This window comes from Triturus cristatus, chromosome 7, assembly GCF_964204655.1.
Source record: "Triturus cristatus chromosome 7, aTriCri1.1, whole genome shotgun sequence".
NCBI lineage: Eukaryota > Metazoa > Chordata > Amphibia > Caudata > Salamandridae > Triturus > Triturus cristatus.
Window position 1 is genome coordinate 523856780 of NC_140590.1, and position 20400 is coordinate 523877179.

At 42.6% G+C, this 20400-nt stretch overlaps 1 long non-coding RNA gene across 1 annotated transcript in view; it reads right to left on the reverse strand.

Annotated features, from left to right (window-relative positions):
* Positions 1-420: 420 nt before the first annotated feature.
* The window catches only part of LOC146810010 (uncharacterized), a 126743-nt gene continuing 106763 nt past the window's right edge, over positions 421-20400 (reverse strand). Inside the window, exons 2-3 of the long non-coding RNA XR_014965620.1 lie at positions 8588-8846; positions 421-1341 (exon numbers count right to left, since the gene is read on the reverse strand). This is a non-coding gene — a long non-coding RNA (uncharacterized LOC146810010). The remainder of the gene's footprint in view (positions 1342-8587; positions 8847-20400) is intronic.

The following is a 20400-nucleotide window of genomic DNA, read 5'->3' on the forward strand; positions in this document are numbered from 1 at the left end:
TCAGTAGTGAAGTATAGATGTTCTAATTGTTTAATATTTCTCATTAAGTCAGATGATTTTTGATGATTTGAATTACGTTGTTTTGATACAAATGAGCTGATACATTCTTTTGCCAAGGCTTTAAAAGAGTCTCAGACAATTCAAGGGGAAATATTAGGAGTATCATTAATAAGGAAAAACTCCTAAATAAAAGATTCAAAACTCTGAGTAAATTGAGTAGTCCACAGAAGAGAATTATTGAATATCCATCTTTATTTCCATTGGAAACTGGAAGTAAGCCCAAATCTATCTAACTGGTGCATGGTCCTAAATTAATATAGAATCCATTTCTAACATCAAAAAATTGGAGCATAACTCTTTGGATTAAATAAATGATCTAATCTAGATTGTGAAAAGTGTACTGGAGAAAACAAAGTGTATTCACATAGGGTCGGATTACAAAGCCTCCAAGCATCCACCAGAGGACGTTGCTAAAGTTGCATATCTGAATTGTTTATGGATGATGGAAAGAATGAAAGAAACTTTTGATCTTTTATGAATAAATAGATCCATAACTAGATTACAATCTCCTCCTAGAATAAAAAAATCCTGGGAGAGAGACATTCATTTATTGGAAATATGAAGCCAAAAATTCTTGTCTGGTTATGTAGGAGCATATAAATTAAATATCGCCAAAGGGATTTTGTTTATGAGCAATTTAACAATAATCCAACACACACTTTGTATCACAATTCTGAGAAAGTAATCTGAAATCCAGAGATTGTTTACCAATCACAATGACACAATTTTTCTTACCAAAGCCAGGAGAGGAAAATACTTGATCCACCCATGACCGAGAAAGTTGTTAATCTCACTTTGAACAATAAGTGCTTCTTGTAGTAGAGGCACATCAGTTTCCAGCCTCACCAGATGGGATAATACACATTCACACTTAATTGGTGAACTTAACCCCCCTAACATTCCATGAGGTTATTCGTAAGGTCATAAACCTACAACTTTGACTATAATTTAAATATAATAAGCAATAAAATAAGTGTGAGAAGACTGCTGTACATTCAAATTAATGACAACAATAAAGACAATTAAATGAAATAGAAAAGAAAATGAGAAGAAAGAAGTGATGAAAGAATAAAGAGGAGAAAAAAGTGGACACAAATAAGACAAAATCAGCTCATTGAAAACATAGAATAATATATATATCACATCTAGAATACAGAGAAAAAATCTGGAATGGTGAGACCACATGATGAAGACGACACACTGGACCTCAGGATATAATGGAGAGAAAGTCGGTCCAGACGGATAGCTGTAAGAACTTTCCATCATGGTGAGGTAACATAACTAAATGGAGGAAAATGAAAAAGAAGAAGAAGAAAATATGGTCAATGGCATCATTGAAAACAGTACATGCTAATAAAGCAATCAAGGCAGAACAAATCTTGTCATGTCCATGGCTTTTGTTTGCAACTATCAATGAATTTCTGTAAAAGCAAAGGATTCTCATATGTGTTTGTTTTGTTATGATAAATGACCTTAAATAAGCATGGATGAGATAATCCAAAACATGCATTTAGTGAACTAGGAGCAGGGTGCATCTCCAGGAAACTCCAGGAACATTTAATGCCTATCTGCAGGTGCATTGGCATAATCTTGTTGGAAAAATAAATTGGAACCCATCCATGAAATATGGCTTTCACCTTTTGTGGTCTTGAGAACCTCTAGCAAGTCGGTAAAACAGTATGATGACTGCCCTAAGTGTCTTAGAGGTTGTTACAATTTTAGGAGGCATGACCTAGACAATGAGCTCATTTAATATTTAAAGTAGAAGTTTCTGGCATTCAAAGAGCTTTAGTGATAAAGGATTTGAAAAATGAAATAAGATCTGAGCCTTGCAAACTCTCTGCTAGTCCATAAATGCAAAGATTATTCCTTCTGTTTCTATTTTCCAGCTCTTCAGTGTTTTTTAGTTGACACACCTCTGATTGAAAAAATGAGAGTTGATGATGAGTGTCATGCATAATTCCTATTTTTTGTTGTATGTCAGTGAACCTATGAAGTACCATAAAAATAAACTAAAGGACTACACCTACCAATAGTCCCAACACCATTACAAATAATTAGTCATTTGGCAGTGAAGAAGGTTCAATCGTTTATTAAACAAAATACTCTATAGAGGAGCGTCTCAAAACCTCATCCATCAGGTGCGCCGAGAAGACTGTTGGCTCGTATTCAAACATGAGGTTATATACTTTTCGGTTCAACACATACAATCACTGTGAAAAGGAAAAATACCAGTTGGCCCTCGAGCTCCATGGAAGGACCATATATGGCACACATCAGATCAGTACAAATGCTTGACTATCTATTACACAGGAGGTCAGGAGGGGTGACTCCCTTTCGTCTTGGTGCCTGGGAGTGTAGACACGGCGCCTCCAGGAGTGCGCTTATCGCCCCCAAAGCCAGATGCGACCTTGAGTCTTAGAACAGTCGAGTTAAACAGCCTACCTTCAGCTGCTACCTGTAACTCAGATGAACTGGGGCCTGACAACTGCACGTGATCAACACGTGATCACGGCCCGTGCTCGAGCATATGATCAGAAGATGGCGTCTGTATGGTTCTTGGCCTACTCTTTTAGCAATAGATATACGGGGAGGAAATAAACGAATTTCCTCCATGCAAAAGGATATATATCAAACAGGGAGTATACGTATAGATGCATCATGCTAACATAATATAGGTCCGATACCCCTTATATACAGGAAATCTACCTTTTTTATCCCTCAGAACGGCCCTTTTAGCATGATGTAGCTAACAAAAACCGTTCAATCTTTAAATATTCCCTCATCAATCTGCATTAAGTCTTTGAGCTCCTGTTGAACTAGCTGAGCTTTTACCGCTGTTGGGGATGGACCAGACACAGAAGAAGTGAGTTTTGTCACACAATAAGAGCAACATGCAGGTCCACATTGTACACAAACACAACACGTGAATATGGTACCGGCTATACATGCCAGCAACATCAACATATTTCATCCCCAAGTAGACAGCAAACCCCAGAACCAACCAGAGAGAGACCACGTACCAGTTCCTACATGTATATCGGAAGCTAGACGATGTAACTTCTGTATAGCCAAATGAACGGAGGGGGCGGAGTCAGGAATATAAACACAGCAAGAGCTGCCGATCACACGGCATGCTCCTCCTCGATCTGCCAAGATAACGTCCAAAACCATACGGTTTTGAAGCGAAACGAGTCTAGTCGCCTGTAGCTCTACTGTTATATTGGTCAGTATTCCTGCAGTAGTGTTAATCACCCCTTCAACTACTCTAGACAAACGTCGTACTTCTCGGCTAGTAAGCATAGGCCCCCAAAAGGGTAACACTCCCTTCACAATGTCAGTAAAATGCTGCAGTGGAGTATCGGTCTGATCTATATCGGTGGTATCTATCTCTCTTTTATTTCTCCCACTAAGCACACTACGTTTATCTAGTCGGTGATCCTTGTGATAATTAAAAGAGGCAATATAGACTGGAGGGTACAGGAAGGACAGGTAGCAACGTCCAGTCCAACCTCAAGGAAGCCAAGTATAGGCACTTTCTCCACAGACAAAATATATATTAGGAGGGGTTAACAACGGAGGGCTGCCAAAGGTACGCAACCGATAAGTGTAATTACATCGGCTTTCTCCTACTGATATGTACCCTGCTCCTTGAACACAAAACGTAGCGGTATTATTTAATACAGGTACTGGAATAACCCTATCTTCAGTAACATTACGGTCCTGAAACTGTCGATAATATTGAGTGAAATTGAATTCAACAAAGTCCATAATTTCATTTTTCAACCAAGTGGTATTTTCAAACGTTATATACATATTCATACAAGCACTAATAATAATCTTTATTTAGATATAACACAGATATCTTTAAAAGAAATTACAAAATTTCACATTAAAAAACCAACTGTTTTAAAATGGAGAAAACGAGCAGCAGATCAGTAGCCACACTAGAAGTAAGAATTTTCTACATCCTAAACCGCCTGATTCAATGACACTGTAAAAAACTGTACAGACATTACTTGTTACGCTGACTAGAAAAATACAACATACATATTAAAAACAAGTGTTGACCTATTAGATTGCAAAGCATAATAGTCTTTTCATTTCATCTTCCCTAAAATTTTTGTTAGCAAGGCCTATTTTACATAAAAACTGCGATATGCTTGCTGAATAAAAGTTGTTAAACCCAGGTTTAGATCTGTATTTTCGGGGTTCAGGGCCGCAATAATGGCTTGCCTACATGTCCGAACACCCAGCCTATTCCAGTCTGCTTTGAGTTTGAACCTGCGTTGAGAATTAAAAGCTGGGCAAAGACAGACTACATGTAGCAGAGTTTCAGCAGTCTTGCCACACCCTCTACAGATGACGTTTTCCGCCGTGCGTCGCCAGGAGTGCAAATCTTGCAGAAAACGCCAGTCGCCCATTCTAATTGTCATAAAACTACATTTTAAATGCAGTGAGTATGTGCAAGACAAATAAGTGGCAGGGGCTAGCCGTCTGTATGAGTTTACGAGGGCCCAAGCATGACTGCGTTTGGTAAATAGTGCCTTATCCATTATAAGAGAACTCATTCGCACACATTTTTTAATGGCAGTTTTAAATACTGCCCGACTGGGGTTAAGGGCCCATAGCTCACTCGCCGACATTTGAAGGATATAGTCCTTGAAAAGGCAACCGAACGTACCTCCAGGGTTTTTCTGGGTAATTTCCAACCAGACTAAAGATTCTAATGTGCCTGAATCTGCTTGCCTCAATTTATGACAGAAGTTTAAATATGTACCCATGTTGGAGATCTCATAATTCAGTATCCCCAGCTCTAATCTTACCTGAGCTGGGGATGCGGGGTTTGGCAGATGGAGTACCTTTTTGTAAATTTTGGTTGTATGTTGGTTTAGGGCAGTATTCAGCTTGCCTCTGAATATCTCTATGCCGTATAATAAAGTAGGGCCAATTTTTGCTCTCATGACTTCTAAGAGTGGTAAAAGAGTTGGGCCAGAGATATTTTTCGAGAGCTTTGATATTGACACCGCAAGGGTCATAGTTTTAACTGCAATCTCGTTCCGATGTTTAATGAGATTACCCCTAGAGTCCAAATGGACACCTAGGTACTTGTACGAGTGTCCTACAGCAAGGCTTACGTTGTTATATGACCATCCACCAACAGTGTGCCGTTTCCGACCAAATGGGACAACTTGTGTTTTCTTTAGGTTAACCTCTAGTAGGTTCATTGTCGTATAAGTGTACTGTTTATCCAGGAGTCTTTGCAGCCCAACCCTAGTAAGACTAAAGAGGACCAGGTCGTCGGCGTCTAAAAGATTACTTAATGTCGTGCCTCCTACCTTTGGGGGGTGACTGTTAGTGTCGTCCAGTAAAGTTGACAAGTCTGCTATAAACAGATTAAAGAGCATGGGGGCCAGCACGCATCCCTGCTTCACGCCTCTTGATGTCGAGATGTTCCGCGAGAGATGCGTGCCGGACCCCAACTTCACCCTGACCCAAGTGCTGGAGTGAAGTTGTATAATTGCCTCCAAGAGTTTATCCGGGATCCCCCATTTCCTCAACTTGTCCCATAAAGCAGCCCTCGGAACCCTGTCAAACGCTGCTTTAAAGTCGACAAAGCAACAGAACACTGATCTGGATGTAGAAAGAGCTTTGTCGACAATAGTTGACAGTGCTAATAAATTGGTCATCGTCCCAGAGTTGGCAATAAAGCCTGTTTGATTAATTGGTATCAAATTGTGGTCCTTTACCCATAGCCTCAACTCCTCCAACAGGAGGCCCGCATTTTGCTTTGCCTCAATGTCCAGCAGTGCGATAAGTCTATAATTATTGGGAGAGGCCCGAGAACCTGATTTGTAAATAGGTTGAATTATTGCACCCCGCCATGAGTCTGGGATTGTTGCAGTTCTCAGAGCAAAGTTAAAGAGATTTGTCAGTGGACCTGACCAGAGAGCCACATCAGATTTAAACAGATTCTGTGGCAGGCCATTTGGGCCTATAGCTCCATCTGATCTAGCTCTTGACACAGCAGTGGCGACCCTTTCTTGAGACATCTGAAGGTCCTCATTGTCGGTGTGTGAGCACTCTGTAAGAATGCTCTGCTTGTTATTAAAATCTGTTACATTCTCTCTTATGGGGCTGGTTCCTGTATCGCCTAGGCATTCTGGAGATCTGAATGGTCGGTGAGGAAGGTAACCCAGTCTGATTCTTGGATGTTGGCAGATCCAAGGCTCAATGTGCTCGAGTTGGACGGATTGATTAGGGCCCAAAATTTTCGTGAATTTTGGCTCTTACTCTCATACACTAACTTACACCAGAATTGGTTATCATGTATTCGTTTGTCTTTAGTGATCCCCTGCCTAAGTGACTTTTGGGCTGCTTGATACTGTTTTAAGCATTCACTATTTCCTGGAGCTTTTACCAGTAGTCGTAGGGCTTTGTTTCTGGCATTCTTAAGTAGCTTCGACTGTTATGAAAGTGCAAACTGGCGCGGAAGGGATCTCCTTGGGGAATGCTGTTTTTTTGGGAAAAGATTAATCAGATGTAAACAGAGCATCGTCCATGTCGCTATCGGGGAGGTTTCATGATCAGTTCCACCTCTTATGAGCTCCGTGCTTACTAATAGGATCTTTGGGCTGATATCTTCACTCCATCTGAGGCGCTTTAGGTTTTCAGAGTAAATTCCCCTGCTGGTTAAGGGGGCGGATTTATGCTTCACTGGATTTGTTTTGAAAGCTATGACCTGAGGTCGATGATCACTTTCAGATCGAGGGTGAATGCAAAAGCTAACCAGACATGGGAGCAAAGCTGAGTTACAAATGGAATAGTCCAGATAGGATCGTTTCTTTCCATTTGTCCAAGTCCAATTGGGGGGGATATCGCCCTCCGACCTTCCATTTATGACCAGGTAACCTGCGCTGTAAAAGCGCATCACACAGAGGTGACCCAGGCCACAGTAGGCTTGATTTGCCGGTTTGAATTGTAACTCTGCCTCATTCAAGGAGAATAAAAAGGGCCCTTCAGTTTCTGTTAGCCCCTGGAATAAATTGGTATTAAAATCCCCAGTAACAATGCAGTCTGAGTCAGAGTACTCCACGGCTAAGTCACTCATAATTTCTGTTAATCGTACCAGGTGTGCTTTTTTTGTACGAGTATTTGGATTGATATATACGTTTAAGAAAATGAGTGAACGATGTTCCCGCCATGAGTTGATTTTGACCCCCAGCAGCCAGTCTTCCTCCAGTTTTAGTTGTGTTATTGGCGCTTTTAAGTTGATTGATATATATATTGACATGCCACCTTTTGAGTGACCATACCGGCTGTCCCTCAGTGACAAGCATTCGGATCTAAAGTTCCCTCTTCATTGTTCCCTTCGGGGTTAAATCCTTGATGAGCCTCAATATACGCTAAAATCATTTCATAATCCTTCTCTGAAAACCTTTGAGCATCCACAGTATAATGCATGTACATCATAGAAAGCAATTTAAACCAAGCCTCGCAACTTCCAAGATGAGACAAAGGTAGGGATATGAATAAGTCGTGCTTGTGCATAACAGATGGTAAAAGACCACAAACCCAGCAATTTGTAGAATTGGTAGCACTGTGTGCTTGATGAAGCATTTCAATGAATGCATTTTTCACGTAGGTCTGACGATGCCTTTCCTTATGAGGGGCTAAAGTATGAAACACATGTTCCGGAGGTGGGGTAGTTGTTCCTAAAACAGTATGCATAGGGTGGCAAAATTTCTGAACACTCCCAGTAATATAACTAGCAATATTGCTATAGTAGCTACAAATGCAATTTTAACACGCTTGGTCCAACTAGAAAAAACAGGCTTATATGTAGGAAAATAGCGTGGTACAAAAGGACATTCCTCTTCAGGAACAAAACGAGCAAAGGGATACATGCTAACTAAAAGTCCAACAATAAACTAGGGAAATGCAGTCCAACCTGCCAGAGGGTGCTTCTTTCCTGTGTCCATTTAGAGCCTCACAGGCAGGCTCCTATCGTTCATCACAGATAATACTAAAACAAAATATCACACGTTGGAGTTATGTTCTCACTCAACCCTTGAAGAAAACACAACCTGGGCCCCTTTTAACATAAAAGTCAGTCTTTCTTTCTGAACAGAGCAAACAAATGTTCAAGGCTCTCAGCGCGTTCAGTCCAGTGTCTCGCTCAGTACACCAGAAGCGTATCTAACAGACATTCATAGCACAGGTCTGTACCCTATCACTCAAGTCTCTCCCTATCTCCTACCATGTTCACCTGGTGTACCATGTTGTTTTCTGGGTCGCAGGTTGTACCGAGTATGGCCAGGCACTTCTTGATAAGGGAACAAAACAGAGGATAACGAATCTGGTGAAACAGGGGCACTGCGAGCCTCTGAATTAGCTGTAGGTACAACAGAATCTGGGGTGATCAATTGTGCTGATAACAGAGCCCCTTCCGAGCCTGGTGCACCTTCTCCTTGCTCTTCAATTACCTGGGCGTCAGAAAAAGGAATGAATCGAGGAACTCGCTCACCTTCCTGAGTCAGAACCCCGTCCTGGATTCGCTGATCATATGGAAGCGGTAGGGGTAGTTTTTTCAGATGTGACACATGAATCCAGTGTCGCTTGCCAGTCACTTTTACCTCCGTTTGCATGGCCAACAAGACTTGAAATGGTTCAGACCAATGAGTATCCAAGCTGGATTTTCGCTGCTAGTTACGGACCAGAACCCACTGTCCTGGTTCCAAACGATGTCCAGGACCCTCCGGCAGGGGCTGCAAGACTGCTGAGACCTGTTGATGAATGGAACGAAGATCTTTAGTCAAAGCATACAAATAGTCTGTCAGCATAGGATACTCTATATCACGAAACGTTCTGGGTCTCGGAACACCCCAAACATTAGCAGGGCGCCCAAAAACAACCTCACACGGAGACAAACCAGAACGAGAATGTGGGGTAACTCGTATTGACATTAATGCCAGCGGCAGAGCATCTGGCCATTTCAATCCAATACTTTCCTGAACTTTAGATAATTTGAGCTTTAATATCCCATTATACTTCTCGACCAACCCAGCGGACTGGGGGTGTCGAGCCGCATGGAATTTCTGTTTAATCTGTAGTCCATTACATATATGTGTGATGAGTTCTGCATTAAAATGTCTTCCGTTATCACTCCAGATCACATGAGGCAATCCGTAACGAGGGAAATACTCCTTTACCAACGCTTTTGCCGTTGCCAAAGCAGTGTTTTCTTTTGTCGGGTAGGCTTCCACCCACTTACTGAAAGCGCATACCACGACCAGGACATACTTCAAATTATTAATGCGCTCCAGCTGGATATAATCCATTTGAAGCACCTCAAAAGGCAAAGATGGGGGTGCAAAGTTTCCACTCAGAACAGGCTCCCTGCCCCCTGGATTATGTCGTAATCAAACCATGCAATATTGTACCAAATGAGCAGTGGTCCTAGAAATATTGGAATTGTACCATACAGGATCTAATAATGCACAAATACCTTTCACCCCAATATGAGCTGGACCATGTGCCATTGTCACCACCGCATTCACTAATGCATTAGGCAAAAAGCGACCGCTGCTTTTCTGTCAGATCAATCCAACAACCATCCTCATCTAATCTCCCAATTCGCTCTTTCCAGTGAGCCAGTTCAATAGGGGTAGCTTCTTTCTGTATTTCACAGACACTCTCCATGGTATTATCAAACATCTCTGTTTTAGCCACCCACCTAGCAGAGCTAGTCACAAACATTGGGGTCAATTTGGATTTCGCAGTTTCCTTAGCGACTTGATCGGCAAAGGCATTACCCTCCCCCACTGCATCAACCACTGCCTTATGTGCACTATATTTGACTACAGCCACTATTTTCGGTAACGTCAATGCTGTCAGTAATCGCAGAATCAAGGGTCCATGCTGTATTCGCTGACCATGAGAAGTAAGAAAACCTCTCTCTGCCCACAGTCGACCAAAACTATGAGCCACGCCAAAGGCGTACTGGCTGTCGGTGTACATATTTACTCTCAGTCCTTCACTTAACTCACAGGCCCGAAACAATGCCACTAATTCAGCCACCTGTGCTGACTGATAGGGTACTCGAGAAGCCTCAACTATAGTATGAAGAGTGGTTATCGCATGCAGCAGTTTTCGTGCCATCTGGTAACTTGAAACAAGAGCCATCGACGTACAACTCCCCTTGAGGGTCAGATAGAGGAGTGTCAGTCAGGTCTACCCGTCCCTTCATTTCTTCTTCAGTCCGAAATATTCAATCATGTACATCATTGTTCTTTTCATTCGAAGGGAGGGGTAGTAACGTAGCAGGGTTCAGAGTGGCACATCGTTTAATCGTAATAAGGGAAGCAAACAAAGTCAATTCGTATCCAGTAAGACGCACATTCGTGAGGTGCTGGGTCTTTGTTTTGTTCAATAATGTGTCCACAGCGTGCGGTACCATCACTGTGAGGTCAGTGTTCAGAACGAGCCCTTCCGACTGCCGAATAGCCACCGCAACCGCAGCAGTAGCTCTTAAACATCTAGGAAGTGCTCTGGCGACGTTATCCAACAACGCCGAGAAATAAGCACAAAGTCTCTGCTTACCACCAAATCCTTGTGTTAACACAGAAAGCGAGCAACCGTCCACCTCGTGTACGTAAAGCACAAAAGGTTTTCGGTAGTCTGGAGTACCAAGAACAGGTGCAGAACAAAGCGCAGATTTCAAAGAGTCAAAAGCATCTTGACAAGCATCCGTCCAGGGTAAAGGTTCATGCACATCTTTAGTGGTTAGATACAGAAGAGGTTTAGTAAGAAGGGAAACATTAGGGATCCATTGGCGACAGTAAGAGGTTATGCCGAGAAATGCACGAACATCACGCTGAGTACGAGGTACACACATATTGAAAATGGTAGTCACACGCTGAGGGGTTAGTCTCCTCCCCTCCTTCAACAGTAGATGACCGAGATAGGTCACCTCCTGTCGACAATATTGAAATTTAGAAAGGGATACTTTATTGCCATTAGAAGCCAAATGAGACAATAACAGTACTGTAGCCTTCTTACAACCTTCCTCGGTATCAGAAGCCACTAACAAATCATCCACATATTACAAAAGCACATTACCGGAGGGCAAGACCAAATCATCCAACAATGTTTTCAAAGCTTGACCATAAATACTAGGACTCTCTGTATACCCCTGGGGAGCGCGGCAGAACCGGAAGCTGCGACCAGATAATGCGAAGCCGAAAATATGATGGCTATCAGGATGAAACGGAATGCTAAAGAAAGCATTCTTTAAATCAATCACAGAGAAATATTTAGCAGTAGGAGGAATCATAGTGAGAATAGTAGTGATGTCTGAAACCACAGCGTATTGAGGCACCACTATTTTATTAATTTCACGCAAATCAATCACAAAACGATAGGTATCAGCATAATCAGGATCGCTTCCAACAGGGGGTCTCTTTAAGATAGGTAAAATGGGGCTGTTACACACATTAGCAGCTGTCTCTTCTACCACACCCTTTTTTACCAAATCTTGTATGATGGAGAGCAAAGCCTTCTCGCCTGCCGGAGAAATTTTGTACTGAGGTATACGAGGTAGCCGAGCATTTTGCTTCAAAGTAATAGAAACGGGCAGCATCTTTAATAATCCTACATCTGTGTCACCAGTGGCCCACAATGTTGCTGGAATAGCAGCAAACTCAGGAGGGAGGGGTTCATTTTTAGTGCAGCACTGCAAAGTATGCTTCCCAAGGGAATTAATAGTCAAGTAAACACCATCAGGTGAACAATGTATTGTAGCATGTAATTTCTTCAACAAATCCAAGCCCAACAAATTTTTGCCACAGTGGGAAGTCAAGAGAAATGGGGAGTCTATCGTAACAGGACCAATTGTAAAATGCGTGTTCGCGAGATATTTCTCCCCGAGCACGCAAACAGCGATTGTGAAAAGGAAAAAAGCATCGCGAACAAGCGATTCTGCGTGTTCGCGAAATTTCTGCGTGTTCGCGGAGATTTTTTACCGTTTCGCGGAGATTTGCGTAACGCGATTCCGCAAATTCCGCCCACCCCTACAATAAGCACAATGGTTTATTCCCAAAACGACAGCCGGCCCTCTGCCTCGTCCAGTTCCCGCCCCCCTCGGGACGAACCCTCTACCGCCCCTCTCTCTGCCTCGTCCTTGCGCAACTTGTTGGAACAACACCCGTGTTTTAAGATCCTTCGCTTTCTTTTCCATCTTATCCTTACTCTCATTTTCTCTATGTTCGTAATATTGGGCCATGCTCAATATTACCGAGGGCGTGGAAGTGGTCCAGGTACTTTCAGCAGCTTGTAGCCATGCAGAGACTTCTGGTAAAAAATTGGTCACAAAACGATTAACAAATAATCGAAAACCGCCTTCCAACGATAAATCCTGTCCACTAAAATCAATGAATATGCCCTCAAATCTAGTGAAAAAATCAGAAACACTTTCATCTTTCTTCTGTTTACATGCGGTCAATTTGTCCCAATCCACCTTATGAGGCGGAATTAAGGAATTCATGTAAGTGATAATACGGCCAGGTAATGCCAATAATTCAGGTCTCGGCTTATCCCCAGGCTTACGATCCTTGTCCCAATCTTTTATCTGATCCCATGTTCAGCCAAATTCTTGAGCATGGTCCTGATCATGCACCTGACGCCATACGTCAACGGGAACTAACAATGCAAAAAATAGCTCTATGTCAGCTAAGGTCATGAAGGCCGAGGAGGCCACCTCTCTGAGTGCTTTATAATAAGCCGTGGGATTCTTACGGGGGTCGGGTAATTGTGATTTTAGCGAGAGGACTTCACTCCTCTTCCAGGGCCTCTACATGAGGTCTAGTCACCACGCCATGGTCATCCTTTAATTCCGGTATTTCAGGATGAAATAAAGGGTGAACTTCTCGCATAGGATGCTGAGAGTCCCACGAGGGACACTTTTGATGCATCCGCTCGCGATAATTTAATAAAACCTCCACATTTCTATACACTTCCTCCGGGCTAAGTTCAGACTTATGAGCCCTGTCCCGGATGTCATACATCACTTGTGGGGCCATCCCTCCTGGAAAGCACTGTTCCCAGAGAGTAATGATACGTGCAGCCATGTATTTCAAGGCATGTTGCTGCATAACAGGCTCATAGTCTCGAAGCGTGTTCCATATGTCAAATATAGTGTAAATAGGCTGTCGCATCCACTGGGATGACTGATCCGCAATCATCTGTTGCTCAGTCGGTCCTACAGCCGAACGGGTAAACAACTTCCGTGCGTCGAGATCCCCTGAAGCACGAAATAGAGTCGAAACAGCTGGAGATGGGGTCGTGCTCGCAGAAAGGAAGGCCCACACAGTGGTGGGGGGGGAGACAAAACAGCTGTGGCCGTAACGGAAGACGGCAGTGTAACAGGCAATAAAGTAGCCGTCTCAGACACTGAGGGCAACAAAACAGAGGACGTTCCCGGAGAGGCAAGGGAAGAGGAATCAACAGGGGCGGAAGCTGAAGGGGCCTGTACTAGAGTCTTGGGAGCAACAGGATATATACGCTGCGGAGCATAAGGTGGAGGTGGACGAGTAGCCAATAAATCCTCTATTTCATCTTCCGCTTCAGTCCTAGCCACATAGGTCTTATCCACTTGCAATCTAAATTGTCTGTCTGCACAATCAATCCCTTGTTCAGTTCGTGCTTTATCATAAGCTATAGCTTTCTGTGTAATCGTCTGATTTCCTTTCATCCTACATACTTTCTCCTCCCGCATACGTCTACGCTTTGCTTCCTTCTGCCACAGGTTTAGGGAGTCAAACATTGACTGTCGACTACGTTTAGAAAACAATCGAAATGTATCTTTTTCTCATCAAAAGACCCGGTTAAGGGCCATTGTAATTCCACAATATCTTTAGTATATTTATGCCATAGTGTATTAAACAAGAGAGGGGTAATACCATGCTTTACATACATATCATAACTTGGGCTGCCCTTAGGCGGGGCAGGTAGACTTTCAGCCAAACGCATATCATTAGGGCGACAACAACATCCAAAACAACTCAATTTGCTAAAACACGGCATGGTTATTGTCATCGTGCGTTCCTCAGCCAATCATAAAAATAAACTTCCAAACATGGCCATGTTCAAACATTTACAAAACATACAACTTCACGCTCATTCAAACATACACAAGACAATAATATACATATACGTACAAAAATATTCCAAATTACGTCTTTTTCAAACAAAGAACGGAGCCCGTCGACTCCTGTTCATGGAGAATCAATCAAATTCAGATTCCAAGACCGACAGATACCAAAATCAAGCAGTACAAAGGCTACCAAGAGGCCGTCAGACAGGTATAACCACAGACCGACCTACAGACCATCCCGCAGCCTTCCTGGTTCACTCTTGGGACTATTCTGACTAAGCCCGCTTCATTAGCACCGCTTCAGATGTGTCCCCAAGGCTACCCAGGTACAGCCACAGGCGTTTCCGAGAGCAGTCCGGCCGGGCGTGCACCACACGTGCCACACCGGGCGTCCGATCGGCGTCTCTATTATTCACAAAAGGTCCGTCAAGCATCTGTACGTGCAGCTACCACAATGCTGCCCCGTCAGACCCCCAAGATTCTCCGTGGTACACTAACCACCAAATACTTACACAGCTAACTGCTTCAAAAGCACTTCTCAACAGTGCATGCCAAGAACATCAAAACAATTCCACTCACCTGGTGCACACAGGTACAATCGCGTGTTCTCCACTGCCAACTCCTGAAGACCAACACGGTCAGCTCCTGGGTTACGCCCGTAGGACTCCTGTGAAGGGTCACTAGCAGCAGGGGATACTCTGATCGTGAGAGCGGAGTAAGTTCATACCAAAGATGGCTAAATTTCAAAGGATACTTTTTCCGTCCACCCGCTCAACCAGAATTACCCCTTGTCCTTACCACCCGTTTACGGGGAGGACGACCCAGTCATGGAGTCCCGACGGAGTCGCCAACTGATGTACCATAAAAATAAACTAAAGGACTATACCTACCAATAGTCCCAATACCATTACAAATAATCAGTCGGTTGGCAGTGAAGAAGGTTCAATCGTTTATTAAACAAAATACTCTATAGAGGAGCCTCTCCGAACCTTACCCATCAGGTGCGCCGAGAAGACTGTTGGCTCGTATTCAAACATGAGGTTATATACTTTTCAGTTCAACACATACAATCACTGTGAAAAGGAAAAATACCAGTTGGCCCTCGAGCTCCAGGGAAGGACCATATATGGCACAAATCAGATCAGTACAAAGGCTTGACGATCTATTACACAGGAGGTCAGGAGGGGTGACTCCCTTTCGTCTTGGTGCCTGGGAGTGTAGACACGGCGCCTCCAGGAATGCGCTTATTGCCCCCAAAGCCAGATGCGACCTCGAGTCTTAGAACAGTTGAGTAAAACAGCCTACCTTTAGCTGCTACCAGTAACTCAGATGAACTGGGGCCTGACAACTGCACGTGATCAACACGTGATCACGGCCCGTGCTCGAGCATATGATCAGAAGATGGCGTCTGTATGGTTCTTGGCCTACTCTTTTAGCAATAGATATACGGGGAGGAAATAAACGTATTTCCTCCATGCAAAAGCATATATATCAAACAGGGAGTATACGTATAGATGCATCATGCTAACATAATATAGGTCCGATACCCCTTATATACAGGAAATCTACCTTTTTTATCCATCACCTAGTATCCCCGAAGGCCATTTGTAATCCAGATTTTATAGGTGCAGATTCGTTTTCTCCATGTAAAGTTTGCAAGAACAAATTTCTTCCAAGATAATGTTCATGGTAGGAGAATAGGTAGACTTAACTGGAGAGGAAAGATCTTTTTTGATTCTTCTATGTGAGGAAAGATTTGAGGAATTATTCACTTTGGCAATAGATTTGGAAGAAACTGGAACCAAAGGATTAGACACTGATGAGCTAGATACTAAGGAAGACTGTGACAAAGGGTCTGAATGCTCCATGTCAGAACGTAAGGCAGAGAATGGGTTAGGGTCTGAAAATGTAGAATTAATGGAAGATATTCTAACATGAGGTGCATTAAATTTCAGATCATGTGTTTTCCCCATAAAAGATTAGCAAGTTTTCTCCAACATGGAGTTTAAGATCATGGAAGCCAGCTGAAGTAACACAGGTTATCGTCAGAAGTGACCTCAGAGTATTTAATAATGAGAGGCAAAAGAAAGTCCAACTGCTGCACTGAAAACAAATATAGAAATACAGAGACAAATATGCAGCCAAAAGTTACAAGTAATGGGAATACCTGATGTCAACTGTATCTTGAAGATTCATTCTAATAGTATATGACACTATTGAGATGCATACTGAGATGAGGGAAGTGCCGGAACCAAAACAAATAGGCGAGTGCCATCTGCCCACCCAATATCTTAATGAGATAACCACAGTGCCACCATAATATGATGTGACAGTTGACTTAAGTGGTGGAGCAGCACTTTCCCTGAGTGTTCCTCCTCGTTCAGTGCTCCATAATACAGGCAATGTATCCCCGGCTGACTGCTTCTCCCTGTCAGGCCACAGCACCCCTCCAATCAGTGGTTTTACCCAACTGGAGTAGGCGCCTGATCTGAAGCAATGGTGTTCCACAAGAGCGTATTTAAGTCTCCCCATGCCATTTTAATGTTTTCCGCTGGAGCTTTTTGTACCACAGTCATACCTAACTACAGCTATAAAAGCACGTTGCAACATTCATGATGAGGATGGCATAATCGTGCAAGTTACTTTAGTAGCCTTAGATAAATTGACTGGAGGCTGACAGCAGGTATGGCCAGGAGGGGCATTTATATTATTATCTGATACACAGCAAGATACACAGAGTAAGTTGTTATCTACAATGTAGGTTCCTCACCTAGAGCTAAACGATAATCACTCAATCCTCAGGCAGCCTTTACTAGTGGCTTTTACCAGTCACCAATTTTCAACAAGGCAATACTGTACTGGAACCTTCTGACTTTACAATAGGGCAGGTGCCTGAAACAGATACAGGACAACAGGAACTCTCTGACCAGACATAAGGTGAACATGTCACACCATACCTTATTTCTTTGACTACTAATAGAAAAAGACAATCCCCAACAAGGCACAAAAAAAAAAAAACTCATCACATGATTCACCGCACCACCATTCTAACTAAAGCTTTAAGAATACAAGGAACATGAAACAAACAGAACGAAGACTGCTCTCATCACGCCCTTTGAAGAGAAACCATCACTGCACAATCAAATCAAGCTACAATGTAATTCTAACTACAAAAGTGGGGGAGTGATTCAGTTCAGGGATTCAGAGGCTGGAATCAATATAATAATCTTTAAACAAACAGATACCTCTGAAACCATACATGAGACTTTACTTATGCCACACTAGTCCTTTTTATTAACTCTGGGCTCCAATCATTTTCTATTTCTCTCAGTTTTTTAAAATTGATGGTTGCTATCACTATATATATTAGAACATACCCTCTATGTTTTTTCAAAAGCAACTGACAAAAACAATTGACAAAACATTATTTACATCACATACATATGTTGTATCACTAACAACACTTAGTTTTTTTCACACATAAAAAACATATGAAACAACATCAAGCACAATTGTAATGATGCTTTCAATTTTTCATAAAGGATATACTTCTCATCCAAACTTTTTAGTCCTACTAAGTTGTGTCTAGTATTGAGACCTTTTTTCCTTATGTCCTCAATATTGTCTGTTCACAAGGTCCTGCAGAGGTCAGAGACTGCTTTCAAACTCTACTCTTGAGCTTGTACACTCCAGCTCAAGACGCCTGTTGTTTGGCGTGTTATTGTCCTTGTTTGCTCTGGACCTCTTGATAATAAGAGCCAACGCGTTTCGACCTTCATTGGGGGCAGGGGCAAAGATGATATATCTATGGGAAGGTCTTTATCAGGGCGGGGCTATTTTCAGGTAGGACATCTATTGCCTGTGTGAATGAGAATAATGATAGTGTAAATCTGTGCTTTCTGCTATTAACACTTAAAAGATTTTTATACTTGGCTCCTTACATATCAGGTCAGATTCTCATGGTCTGCTGAGGTGCAGTGTATGGCCTGTGTAATTACAAATAACAGTACTGTAAGGCTAATCTTCCTGCTCACTGCAGTTTAAGTTCTTCTGGTAATTGGCTCACAACATACCAGGTTGTGTTTTCATGATGCACCGGAGTTCCGTTGTTTGTAGCCTCCTTAACATGTCATTTTGATCTGTTCTTTATATTGCCTTCTACGTATTAACGTGCTGGAGATATAGTTGTAAAAAGAAGGAAGTGCCTTTAATCTTAGTACTTAATGTTCCTATTTAGTGAGCGGCATGCGTTATCACCTCATGTGTGCCAAGGTGTAGATGATTTTTAAACGAAACGGTGTGTTTTTAAAAGACTCGCAATTGAGGTGAGAGAACATAATTAGCATGTTGCAACCTAATTGGGTGTAAATATGTGGTCTGTGGTCGTAGAGTGCCCGTCATGCAGAGGGTTGTGCAAATGTGTGCATGCCTCGTATTGTCCCCCTCAATCTATTCATACTTAGAGTTATGTTAAACCTATCGCAGCATACGGCATGCAGGGTCAAGTAGGCGGCATTTGAAAGTAGTGGCGTCGTTCTCTGCCGCTACTTCTGCATATCTTGTTTTAGGGTCGTTGTGAGCCCGTCTGTTACTGCTTCAGGTTTTAGTACTTCAGTGCTCCAGGCGTTCTCGCGTGTAGTGCCATAGCCGATATTTAAACGGCTGATTCTTCCTCCTCTCTCTTACGTGCGTATAACGTAATTACGCACATGTCGTATGGGGCACTTCTTGCCTAACTCCGCCTGACTTCTGAATCATGGCGATTTGGATATTATCATGATGACGGTGCGGCATGTCATTCAACCTTTTATTGATTTATTTATTAGCGTATTTATTATTTATGAGGCTTCTTACATGACTCTGCCTGACTTATGGTTTTACTGTTGTCATGGCATTAGATGTTATGATAATGACGATGCGGCATGTCTTTCAGCTTTTGGTGATGTATTTATTTGATACTTCATTTGAGCCTGTGTATTTTAAAATCTCCTTCGTTCTAACACCTCCCATGTTTTACAGTAAAGGGTGGAATTTCTTACTGATCTGGCCTTACTCAATGGGTGTTCTCCGGACTCTTTTAGGATTTAGGCATTAATGTCCACGACCTAAAGCAATGCTTATTGTGTGTTGTTTGTGGTTGTTGAGCCAAACTTTGGAGTTTCTAATGTGCACTCTTCTTTTATTGCTCGCCCATATTTTTGTTATCCACAGTGTGTTATCCCATTCATTTCCTTCAAGCCATTCTCGATCGTTCCCAGGTGCATGATCGTTTTTGCTTCAATTCTGGATAGTAAATTATCGATGTTGTATCCAGTCACGTGCCTTAGCTCTGTCCATTTTATATCATTTGGGCCATGGCCTCTATCAATGCAGTGCGTTACCATTGGTGCGTTGAGGGTTCTACATCTTATTCGTGAGTGGTGCTGAGTTATCTGCTCTTTTATGGGCTGGGTGGTCTTCCCAATGTAGGCCTTTGGGCAGGTGCATTCTCCACAATAGATTACATTATGTGTATTGCAGTTCGTAAACTCTTCGTGCTTTATATATTTATTGCCATATATAAATTGTGTGCCCCAATCGTGCTGTTGCATGAAATACAGTTCCCACATCTCCTATGTCCTTTGATTGGAGGTAGAGACAACAATGTGCGTAGGGACTGGACCTGCTTCTTTGCTACAGTGTTTGCGTGCACTAGTTTGTCCTTTATGCTTTTATTTTTCTTCAGGGCAAAGATAGGTGTATGTGCAAACGGTTCCAAACCCTTCACCGTGTTCCAATTTTTAGGTACAATTGTTTTCACTTCGTTAGTGAGGCCGGAAAAGGTTGTAACACAGACTAATGACATACTGTCTGTCTTTATTCTTGGTGTTAAGAGGGAGTCCCTAGGAATATACCAAGTCCTTTTCATTGCGCGTTTGAGCAGTTTTCGTGGATAGTCTCTCGCAGGTAGTTTTATTAGAAGGAGTACAGCATTGTTTAAGTAGTCGTCCTTCTTGGTGCAATTGCGCCTTATTCATAGAAACTGTCTGAATGGTAGATTCTCGCGCAGGTTTCGTTGGTGGAAACTTGTGAAATGAAGAAGTGTGTTCCTGTCTGTTTTCTTTGTGTATAGGGTTGTATATAGAGACCCCTCTTCATGTTTAACCAGGAGGTCCAGGAAGTGCATCTCTGTTTTGCTGAAATTCAGG